A 12,367-nucleotide genomic window follows, 5' to 3' on the forward strand; every position below is an offset into this window, starting at 1 on the left:
GTGATATACTCATACCTACCTTGTATACTTGCATTTATGTGATTTGTACACATTGCGATTGTACGTACTTATGTTTTCTTTCTGTCAGTTTTACCCTACTGCCAGTTTCTACAGTAAAGATCCTCAACTGGAATGTCTTTCTCCATGTAGCAATTGGGGATGGAGTTTATCTGCCTGTTGGTTCATGCAAGGCATGTGAAGGGGACAGGAAAGTCTTTACAGCTAAACATTGCTCTCAAGAATGTTTTTGAAAACATTTGAAGCGAGAAATAGACAATACAGTAACCAAAAATGTATTCTATTTGATCAACACTTCCTGTTTTCCGAGGCGACCGTGTCCGCTGGACGGACGGCCGCACCTGGCTTAAATCAATGGTATACTTTCATTTCCGTAAGCAAGGAAATACTTCGTTTGACTGACTTTTGAGTCAATGTATTCATTTATTTATTAAGTAGCCGAGGGATGTAATCACCCTGTCAGGGTTTATTTCTCAACAATGACCGGCTCGCCATCAATTATCCCTTGCGTATTGTATTATTGTAAGTAGGCAGTGGTCCTGTGCGACATAGCAGAACACTCCAGAGACTCCCTCTCACTGTGGCACAGTCTTGCCACTGACAAGGTTCCACAGTGACATGAACAGCCGCAACATACTAAGATCGTCAATGGCTTGGGAATGACCTTTTCAGAGAGGACATTTACATATGAAAGTGGCCTTTTCTAATAACATAGATCAGTGGTTCTCAAAGTGGGGTCCAGGGACCGTCTGGGTTCCTTGAGGGGGTTCCAAATGGACCCTTACAGGTCTGAAACGCTGATAGTGTACATGTGTACACTCTCAGAGTTATGGGGTCCTTGAGATTAAAAAGGTAACAGTAACAGCATCAAGTAGCTGTTGTTATGCTGGTGAGCAACTACCATGAAGATCTAGAGACATTTGTGGTCTACTGAGGTAATGAAGGGCAGTGCTGCCAACTTGGAACATTTCCAAGACAATAATATCCCCTGGTCAAACATGAGTATGATGATGGACTCATGTTGTGTAATGTCATGAGAGGAAGCGAGGCCGGCCTTGAAACCAGCATCTGTCAGTCTCTCTCTCACACACACACACACACACACACACACACACACAGGCGCCTACAACATTCAGCAATAGCCGAGGAGGGTAAAAAAGGACAGTATCTCTCTCTTTGTGTCCAGGCCTCTCTCTCCCAAAATATATCTGTGTATTCCATTTGACTGTGTCAGTTGTTGAGCATATTCTGTTTCCCTGGGCCTGTTATAGCGCCATCAGGAGGCGTAGATATTAGTGTGGAACCTGCATTTCCGAGGGGCAAATTCTAAAATTGCCTCTGGTGATAAACCCGCCCCATATTTGCATACTGGGCCCTGATTGGTCCCTCACAACATCGGAGGGAGAGAAATGTAATCTCTATTGAGAGGGGCCAGACCTAATCTGCCATGGAGATCTGCAATGGCAGATTCGTCTGGAATCAGACTAGAACAAAATGCCTCAAATCACGAACACAGCGTGCGATTTCCGTGAAATTTTGCACGCACATTCCCACTAGGCGGAGGAAGGAAATGCCACTTGAACATTTTCAAATCAGCCTCATGGTGGCGCTATAACAGGCCGATTCGCATTTCACCTATAACTGCACCGATCTGCGTAAAACTTTGTATGCACACTCCCTAGAGGCCAAGGAAAAATGTCTGCTCTGCATTTTTCACATCTGCCTTTTAAAGCGCCACCAGGAGGCCGACTTATGTGACATTTAAAAAAAAAAACGCTCCTTCAGATTTTATCCAAATATCACGCGAATCGGTACACATGATCTTTATAGTCATGTGATCAAGACGGATCTATCAGATTGTTCATATTCCATCCTGATTGGCTAAGATTGGCATCTAAAGTTTGCAGGAGTGGCCCGTTTTGAACAAAATGCCTTTTAAATTATTGTATTCCTTTAACCTAGCACCCACTCAGCCAACGAAATGCAGGCGGTAGTGGGATAAACCGAGGCATAAAGACAGATATCCTGCAAAATAAATCAAACACAAATAATAATTAGGAGCTGACTATTAGCTGTGAGCTTTGTAGACCAGCAAACTCACCGCCTTCAAATACAAAATATGCCACCCAGGTAAATCATGCAAAAATAATAAGAGATTTTTTTAATTGTGGAAGTGGGGGGATCTTCTGCTTTCCCTGTCGCTTCTGTGTGAGTGAGATACTTCCCAGGTAGATGCAGCGAGGCTAGCAAGAAGTGGCTTCTCTAGTATCAAAACACAATCCACATGGCAGAGGACCAATCAAATGGTTAAACTCAAACAAACTCATTGGGAGGGTATCGGTGTCCTAAAAAGAACGGAGACAGATGGCACTGCAGGTGCCCAAAACATGCCAAACTAGAAAATGTGCTCCTCGGAGCACAGGTCTCCGCCAGGCGAGCGCGAGTACTGTTCCTGATTAATCCTGTCTTACCTATTTATATTACATATTGTGATGTCACGTGAAGCTTGACCAATGTTAGCTTGGCTGAGACGGACACACACACACACACGGACGGACAGAGGGTAAAACATACTCTCCTTCGGCCTGGCGGAGACAATAATAACATTTTTTTTTTTTTTCAAGTGAGCTTCCATCACTGTGATGACCACTGTTGTTTCTAAATAACACCGCTCACTTCACACTGGGTGTGATTTTTGGGCGTTGAAACCGCCCCTATATGTGAGGTTTGGACATTGCACCCCCCCAACCCTGCGCTGTGATTGGCCACCAGTGTACCCCCCTAACCCTGCACCGTGATTGGCCAATCACAGTCTATTCAGGACTGTGATTGGCTAGTGAAACATGACACATGTGCATAGCCCTATAAATTGGCTAGTGAAACATGACACATGTGCATAGCCCTATAAATAGGACTATGCACACCGCCCACTTCACACTGGGTGTGATTTTTCAAGTTTACAGGGGTTTTGGTGTCCCTGTGAGGTGCCCTATGGTAGTTACGGTGGCACTACTACTATTAAGTTGGTTGGACCCAAATGCATGACTCAGAGACATCTAACTGAAAAACCCATGAGGGCACTTTAAAGAAGGGAAATGTCTGGGGGGGGTGTTGAAAGTGGCAAGCATGCGTAGAAGCGAGGAACTATGGCAGCCATGAGAACAATGGGGTCCTGTGGTAGAGGGAGAAGCAAGATGAAGCAGAGCACAAGCACCAGGCTGAGCACAAGTCACAGCCATAGGCCAGGGAGTGAGAGCAGCGCTTCTTTGATGTCCGTCCGGCTACCCTCAGACATTCTGAGGATTTGAATTGACGTTTCTCGAAGGTCCATTTCTCACTCGGTGAATGGCAGGAGAACGCCATGGCTCCGGAGAAGGTGAGGGTTCCAGTTCTTTGGAACCACACAGTCTTGATGGATGGCAAGAATCTCCACCAGAGCCCTTGGGCTCCGATGACCGATCACTGGGCCCTGATGAGGATTTTGTTTCCTTTGAACAGAAGAGATAGTGCATGCACATCCAATCTTTTAGTCCAGGTGCAGGACAAACGTCAGATTAACAGTAAAATCGTAGAATCTGCACAAAAGTCTCAGCTCTTTTTTTTTATCGTAGTCTATCTTCATCTGGATTATAATTTCCTCCAAAGCTCCGGTCTCTGGAAAAAATAAAACCACAACTTTACCACCAGCCTTGGCTAAGAATGACAAGCCACAAAGTATCGTGGTATCATAACATCAAACCCAACCATCCTCTTTAGAGTATGACAAATAAAAGAGAGACAGAATTGTGTGTTGACCGTGCGGTCAGGCACTGCCGTTTGCAGGGGGCTGGGCTGCAGCCTGCAGGGTTCTCCGGGCCATCTCCAGGGCTCCTTTCCGCTTCTGGTTCCCGCCAATAAAGCCTCCGGCATGGACGAAAATGCAGCCTTTGATCCCACTGAGCTTCGACAGCTCCTCATCCCGAACACCCCGCCACTCCTCCAGCAGGGGCAGCCTGTTCTGGAAGGTGTGAAGCCCGGCAGGGACACACTGGACCCGCCAATGTTTATTCTGGTCTGGGTAGAGGACAAACTTGATGGGGGTCTCCACATAAAGCTCCTGCTCCAGGGCAAACAGGTGCTCCTTCCAGGGACAGCCTCCATGGGAGAACACCACCACCTCTCCACTGGGATCCACCCGATGTCTCATCTTTATTGCCTCCTCCACCATCGCACGGGCCCACAGCCAATCGTTCTGTAAGAAAACCACACGATCCAGAAACTCCGCCCCTACCAGCGCCATGGCCTTCTTAAAGCCCTCCTCTGTGTACTTGATTCTTGCTGCTCCACTGTGGGTTCAGGTGGCTGACACGTGAGCTAATTGTGGTAGAGACGGCATATTCGCTCTCTTCGTCGTACTGTGAGATTGAGGAGGCATCCACCTCCTCAACAAAGTTCTCATACAGCTTGTCGTAGAGCACTTCAAGATGCCTGTCATCCTCCTTCAGCTGCGTCAACTGGGCGAGCAGCCGTCGGCCAAAGTGTACGTAGATGAGACCTGCCGAGCTCAGCCATCGTTTCCCTGGAAATAGACTGTGGAAGCTCTCTGCGAATGTCTTCTGGTGATGGTCATAGAATCAGAATCAGAATCAGAATCAGTTTTATTGTCACATCACAGGTTTACAAGGTAAAAAAGTGGGTGAAATTCTTTTTTGTACATCGTTCCCATCGCAACGTTAGTTTCCATAGAAAGAAGAGGGGGGGGGAGAAGAAGAGGGTGGGGGGCAGGTGGGAGGGAGATCAAAACAAGAGAGCAACAGAAGGCCAGACAAGTTATCTACATATTTACAAATTACCTGAGATAATAAAAAAAACCTAAAAAACTAAACTAAGGTGCCTGAGCATAGCAGCAATGTATTGTATACTGTGCATGTTATACTTATACTGTGCATGATAGACAATGTACGTTAAGGTGCTTAGAGGAAAAGGAGCACAATAAAAAAAAAGACCCAAAAAAAGTCAGTGCGTTATACAAGGGATTAAGGTGCAAAAGGTCAGTGCGTGTCCACCTAGAGTGGACTGACCCTAGTATAATCCGCAAGTAGCTCCATAGAGGGAGTGCAACAAAAAGTCATTTGTACCTGGTGTAGTCCACAGGTGTGTCCGAGGGGGGGGCTAAAGTCCAAGTCATTGTCCCTGGTATAATCCACAGGTGTGTTCAGGAAGAGCCAGAAAAGTCTGCGCCGCCTGCTGTCAGGCTGCTGAACTCATCCAGGCTTATGCCCCATTCAGCATTCTGACAGCAGCTGGATTGAAACTACACCAAAACCTGGTGGTGGAACTCTTGATACTGCGGTAGAGCCCCTTGCCCGGTCGCGGTCGTTGTAGGGGGTTGAACAGTCTGTGACTTGGGTGGTGCTTGTCCTTGATGATGCGCTTGGCTTTGACCACGCACCGCTTTTTGTACAGTTCCTGGAGCGCTGGGAGCTCGATTCCCATTATCCGCTCTGCCGATCGCACTACTCGTTGTAGGCTGATCTTTTCTCGGGCAGTGCAGTTCCCGTACCAGGCCGTGACACAGCCTGTTAGGATGCCTTCAACAGAACTGTTGTAGTACAGCCTGAGGATGCGACGTCCTACTCCGAGCTTCTTCAGGCGGCGGAGCCAGTACAGTCGCTGCTGAGCCTTTTTCCTCACGTGTGTGGAGTGCGTCTCCCATTTGAGGTCCTCCTCGATGTGTACTCCGAGGAACTTGAACTCGCTGACCCTTTCCACTGCAGCACCGTCGATGAGGATGGGCGCATGGTCTCTCCGCGGCCTCCTGAAGTCCACGATCAGTTCTTTGGTCTTGTCGACGTTAAGAGAGAGGTTGTTCTCGCGGCACCAGTGTGCCAGTGATTTGATCTCCTCTCTGTAGTCAGACTCGTCGTTGTTGACGATTCGGCCTATCACTGTCGTGTCGTCCGCGTACTTTATGATGGTGTTGGAGACATGTGTGGCTATGCAGTCATACGTGTACAGGGAGTAGAGGAGAGGGCTCAGCACGCATCCCTGGGGTGCTCCGGTGTTGAGGGTCAGGGGGTCGGATGTGATGCTGCCCATTCTCACCACCTGATGTCGGTTGGACAAGAAGTCCTGTATCCAGTCGCACATGCTTGTGTTTAGCCCTAGGTGTCTGAGCTTTTTGTCAAGTATTGCTGGGACAATGGTGTTGAATGCTGAGCTGTAGTCCACGAACAGCATACGTACATATTTGTCCTTCAGCAGCTTGTTGTCCATGTGCGAGAGGATGGTGTGGAGAGTCATGGCAATAGCGTCGTCGGTGGATCTGTTTTTGCGGTATGCATACTGCCACGGATCCAGCGAGGCAGGTAGCGTGGAGCTGATGTATTCCCTCACCAGTTTCTCGAAACACTTGCTGACGATCGGGGTGAGAGCAACAGGTCTCCAGTCGTTCAGGCATGTCACTTTGGCCTTTTTGGGAATGGGCACAATGGTTGACATTTTGAACCCTGCAGGGACCACAGCCAGGGAGAGGGAGAGGTTAAAGATGTCAGCGAAGACACCCGCCAGCTGGTCTGCACATGTCTTAAGGACCCGGCCTGGAATCCCATCAGGTCCGGCTGCCTTGTGGATGTTGACCTGTGTGAAGGCTGTACGCACTTCTCTCTCCGAGATGGTTAGAGGGTTCTTCTCTGCTGGTGCTGCTGATGGCCCCGCTTGGCTGCCGCGGTTGGAGCTGATCTCAAACCGGCCGTAGAAAGTGTTCAGTTCGTTGGGGAGGGAGGCAGGCGGGTTCACCTCGCTTCTGGTTCTTGTTTTGCAGTCTGTCAAGGTGTGTACTGCCTGCCATGTGCTCCTGACGTCGCCATTGCTGAGTTTGTCTTGCATCTTTTTTGTGTAGGCCTTTTTCGCCTTCCTGATGGCGCTGTTTAGGGCCGCGCGCGTCGTGTTGCGCGTTTCCACGTCGCCAGATTTGAAACCAGCATCCCGTTCATGCAGATGTGCACGTACTCCGCTGTCCATCCATGGTTTCTGATTGGGATAGATCCGAACTGTCTTTTTTGGGACTATGTCATCTATGCACTTGCTGATAAAGCCAGTGACTGAGTCTGAGAGTTCGTTGATGTTATTCCCAGCGGCGTTCTTAAACATCCCCCAGTCAGTCATAGCGATGCTTCTTTGGGTCAAACTCTCCTCCCACATCCACCACTATGTCACACTTGGCCAGTAGTGCTGGGTCCCTGGTGCGGATAATTTCAGCATCCTTATACTCTGGCAGTTGACGCAGGAACCAACACGCCAGCGCCTCGTCGCAGTGGAACGTTCCGTCGTGGGTGCCGATCCGAACGGACATGTTATCGGTGCTTCGGAGTCGCTTAGCTTCGCTGGACATGTATCGTATTATTTGTGACCGACTGGCTGCGGCTACAGACGGGGAACAGATATTAGTGTGTACGTTTGAATGTAAAAACAAACCCGTAAATGCTCCAGGAAAGAGGGACCATCTAGCTCTCTTGACTGAGAATGCACTTGACTTTACTTTATAGCGTCCAGACATGTTTGCGTCTGTCACTGCGATGTCATGAGGAGTCATCCATGTCCAAATGGGGAGTCCCGGATCGACCATGTCCAAACATGGAGACCATGACGTCTGGTCTCACTCTGACCTCTTGAGTAACAATGATGATATTATGTATTTGGGTCCAACCAAAGTAGTACCACCCAAACTACTATGGCACCTCACGGGGATGCCAATCACTGAGCTACAGTAGCACCTTTCTGCCCTTGGTCACTCATAATGCATTTAAAGAGATGTCTCACTTTAAAACACTTCTTGGGTAATTTTCATGCCTACTCTGACTTTTGTGTGCGCCTCAGGCAGCTTTTAAGTAGTTTGAGTCAATATTTTGATATTTGATATTAATTTGATCAGACACGGCCCCCTCCTATATAAGGCCATAGAGCATCGCAGTTCCCGCCCACTTCCTGGTTCCACTTCAAAATACTCAATGCATTTTTCCCATTGACATTTCCAAACATATTTATATCAATTAATTTAAGCCTAGAATCAAGCCATCCAGGGTCCTGGTGAATCATGACCATAAAACATTATTTTCTGTGATTTCTTTTATTTTATATTTAATTATATGATATACTATATTTAATAAATACCCTTTGTTTTGCCGTTTTCAAAAAAGTGTTTTCACAGAATCAAACGTTTTATGGTCATGATTCACCAGGACCCCGGATGGCTTGATTCTAGGCTTAAATTAATTGATATAAATATTTTTGGAAATGTCAATGGGAAAAATGCATTGAGTATTTTGCAGTGGAACCCGGAAGTGGCCGCAACTGCGATGCTCTATTCACCTTCCAACTTCACGCACGTTAACTGCGTTAGACTCATTGAAAACACAGCCTTCTGGTGACTGATATTGTGTCCATGTGTGTCCATGAACACCTGCAACTGATTACAATCAAATTAGCCTCGATGTCCAGGCTTTTATTTTCCTTCGCGTTTTGCTCAAAAATAAGAGCCTGGACCAAGCTGTTCACATTCATGGCATAGGAAGTGGGAGTCAACCTTTCATTTCCCCAACCAAACAGAGTGCAGTGGGCGTCGCTCCAAATGTTGTGACGTCAGGGCTCTCAATGCTGCACATTGGGGGAGGAGGAGGGGCGCGGGGCGGGGAGGAGGCGGGTGCATAGATTGGTGAATCAATGGGAGCCCACGGATGATTTCGCCGGAGATTTTGAATCCGCCCCTCTATGCCAGATATAGAGGCTGGGGCAGGCTACAGGTTGTGTTCCATTCTGGTCAAACAGAGTCAGGGTGTTGATATTGTGCATGTTGGCTCACTGGAAACACTCTGCTACACCAGTGGGGCTCAAAGTGTGGTCCAGGGACAAAAACAGAAAATACACTAGAAAAAGTGCTCCTCGGAGCACAGGTCTCCGCCAGGTCAGGTCAGGTAGGTGATTGTGGGCCAGCAATGTTCAGCAATGCCAATGAGGATGGAATATCGGACAAAAAAAAATCGGACGGAACCATCTTGATCACTTGTCTATAGAGATAATGTGTATTGATTTGCATGATGTTTGGACAAAACGTGTAGGAGTAATATAAAAAAAGAAAAATCGGCCTCCTGGTGGCGCTATAATAGGGCAATGTTAAAAGGGTGACGTTTGTTCTTCAACGTAGTGCGAATGAGCGTGCAAAGTTCCACCGCAATCGGACGCTGTGTTCATGATTTGCGGCATTTTGTTCAAAACGGGCCACTCCTGCAAACTTTAGATGTCAATGTTAGCCAATCAGGATGGAATATGAAAATCCATCTTGATCACATGACTATAGAGATCATGTGTACCGATTTGCGTGAAATTTGGATAAAATATGAAAGCTTAATCTCAAAATGTGTTTTACATAAGTCGGCCTCCTGGTGGCACTATAAAAGGCTAATGTGAAAAATGCAGGGCAGATGTTTTTCCTTGGCCTCTAGGGAGTATGCGTGCAAAGTTTCACGCAGATCGGTGCAGTTACAGTTACAAACGCAAATTGGCCTTTTATAGCGCCACCATGAGGCTGATTTCAAAATGTGAAATTTCACGGAAATCGCAAGCTGCGTTCATGATTTGAGGCATTTAGTTCAAAATGGACCAATACTGCAAACTTTGGAAGCCAACCTTAGCCAATCAGGATGGAATATGGAAAATCAGACAGATCCGTGTTGATCACATGAATATAGAGATACTGTGTACCGATTTGTGTGATGTTTGGATAAAATCTGTAGGAGTAATATAAAAAAATGGGTTTTGCACAAATCGGCCTCCTGGTGGCGCTATAACAGGGCCATGTAAACAAATTGGGGCAGAGGTTCTGAATTGGCATCCAGGGAGTGTGTGTGCACAGTTTCGCAGCGACCGGGCCAACGGTGCCGGAGATTAGCTGTTCACAGACAGATGGACACACGGACACACAGACACACGGACACACGGACGGACGGACAGACAAGGGGTAAAACATACTCTCTCGCCATGCCTTTCGGCCTGGCGGAGACAATAAGAAGTCAGTGGAAATAAATGAAGGGAGAGCTGTGGCACCATCAGCAGACATAGCCATGCAAGGCCGTAGCCTACACAGAATGTCAAATTTATGTACATTGTACAATCTGGCCAGGTTGAACTTCACGTTGCAGTAACGTGTAGCTAATACAAATTTAAGACAAAAGCTCTCTAGAGTGTGAGCAAGGCCAACTTCATATTACAAATAATGTAATGCATAAACGTGAGTAAAGAATGGCTCATAGTGCAACCATACCTATGTTAGTTATGTTGTCACCCATCTTCACCACGTTGCAAACCAAGGCGCCAAAATGTTACTGAAAGTTGTAAATATCACCGTCTTAAATTTGAACATTTCCCAATTGTTCCTCGTATTAAGCACATAAGTATTTTGCATAATGTGAGAAAGAGAGAGTAGACAAGCTGAGGGAGAGAGCACTCTCCACTGACTTCACTGTTTACTGAAGGAAAACGAGACTCTCGACTCGACTCTGACTCGCCCCTCAAAGACTTGAGACTTGACTCGACTCGAGCCTCAAAGACTTGAGACTTGACTCGACTCGAGCCTCAAAGACTCGTGGACAATCTTTATTTTATGTTTATTTTTTGGACAAATAAATGAATGAAATGCCCAAAAAACTTCCACTCCCCTGTCCCCCCCCCCGCAAAGAAACCTCCGCTCCAGTGCGCGCTGCGCGGAGCCGGCTTCAGTCAAGCTGTTTCATGCTGCTCATTAACGTAAACATGGAGAGGCGAGCGCAACAGCTGCTATGTGTGTGGCCGCCGCGGCCTTTCATCATAAAGTTTAAATATAAAAACTTCGAAATTAAACAAATATGTTTAGCTCAGAATCAGCTATATAACCTCAGTTATCTTGGCATATGCTTACATTTTTTATAAGATGGTCGGATCATCTGTGACAGCACGTTTAGGAAACATCGGATTTTCATTTCGTTAAACCCAGCTGGGTGAATATTCAACACTTCACCACGGTAAACGCTACGCTCATGTAATGTTCACTGCATAAAAGCTGTGGTTCTCAAACCTTTTCAGGCCGTGACCCCCCAAAAGAATCATATTTGAACTGGGGATCCACATTTAGACAGTTTTTTGGTGCGCAACACAGCCCTCGTTTAAGTGAATTGCTTTCACCTGCTCTGCTGTGGACTGCTGTGCGGAGTCGAGTGTAACAGGGCATATCTCCGCCAAGCCAGGGTGACCTACCCAGGCCCATGAAATTCATATGCAGGCATAGTAGCCAATTAGAATGAAATCTGCAAAAACTGACTCATATACTGATACAGAACCATATCGGCTATATATTATCGCTGTCGGGTGGAAATCTTGTATGTTCCTTTTTTATTATTATTTAAAAACAATTAAAAATCATGAAAATAGCCAATCTACAAGCTGTAATTATTAATAATTAAGAAATACTATATTTTAAAGAGTGAAAAATCAACTAAAGTCATTATTAGTGCAAGTTCAATCACATTTCATTTGAATGAAAATAAATTGTGGGGAAAATACATAAAATATCTAATCTGTGAATCTAATGTGATTTATTATGACCTGTCTATACTTTTACATCTATGCCCCCCCCCCCCCCCCACCATTTTTTTTTTTTTTTAAAAGACTTTAAAAAGACTCGAGACTTGACTCGGACTCGACCCTCAAAGACTTGACTCGGACTCGACTCGACTCAACCCTCAAAGACTTGAGACTCGACTCGAGCCTCAAAGACCCGAGACTTGACTCGGACTCGACTCGACTCAACCCTCAAAGACTTGAGACTTGACTCGACTCGAGCCTCAAAGACTTGACTCGGACTCGAGCTCAGAGACTCGTGGACATCTCTGGACTGTACACACACACACACACACACACACACACACACACACACACACACACACACACACACACACACACACACACACACACACACACACACACACACACACACACACACACACACACACACACACACACACACACACACACACACACACAAACTTTTCTAGAGTCATAGGCCAACACGTGAAGTGGTTTGTTATAGCGGCACCATTAAGCCGATTAAAGACAGACAGACAGACAGACAGACAGACAAACAGACACGACAGGGGTGAAAGCATCCAGTCTCTGGCCTGGTGAAGACGAGGAAAAAATTAAGAAATGGCAACACAAACATTTCAACTGAGAGTAAAATACAACAGTAATATGCTAAAAAGAAAAAAGTAAATGCATTTTCATATTTGGGCCAGTCAACGTTCTCTCAGCATGTTTGGGCATGGTTCTGCAGAAAGTTAGT

General features: G+C 46.4%; 1 pseudogene across 1 annotated transcript; it reads right to left on the minus strand.

Annotated features, from left to right (window-relative positions):
• Positions 1–3,694: 3,694 nt before the first annotated feature.
• On the minus strand, positions 3,695–7,390 carry LOC308095333 (MYG1 exonuclease-like; annotated as a pseudogene). The gene is made up of 2 exons: positions 7,160–7,390; positions 3,695–4,622 (listed from the first exon to the last, which is right to left on the minus strand). The product of its transcript is annotated as an MYG1 exonuclease-like (transcript).
• Positions 7,391–12,367: the final 4,977 nt, after the last annotated feature.

The sequence above is a fragment of the Gymnoscopelus braueri genome (genome assembly GCF_963280865.1).
Source record: "Gymnoscopelus braueri genome assembly, chromosome: 11".
In the NCBI taxonomy this organism is placed as follows: Eukaryota; Metazoa; Chordata; class Actinopteri; order Myctophiformes; family Myctophidae; genus Gymnoscopelus; species Gymnoscopelus braueri.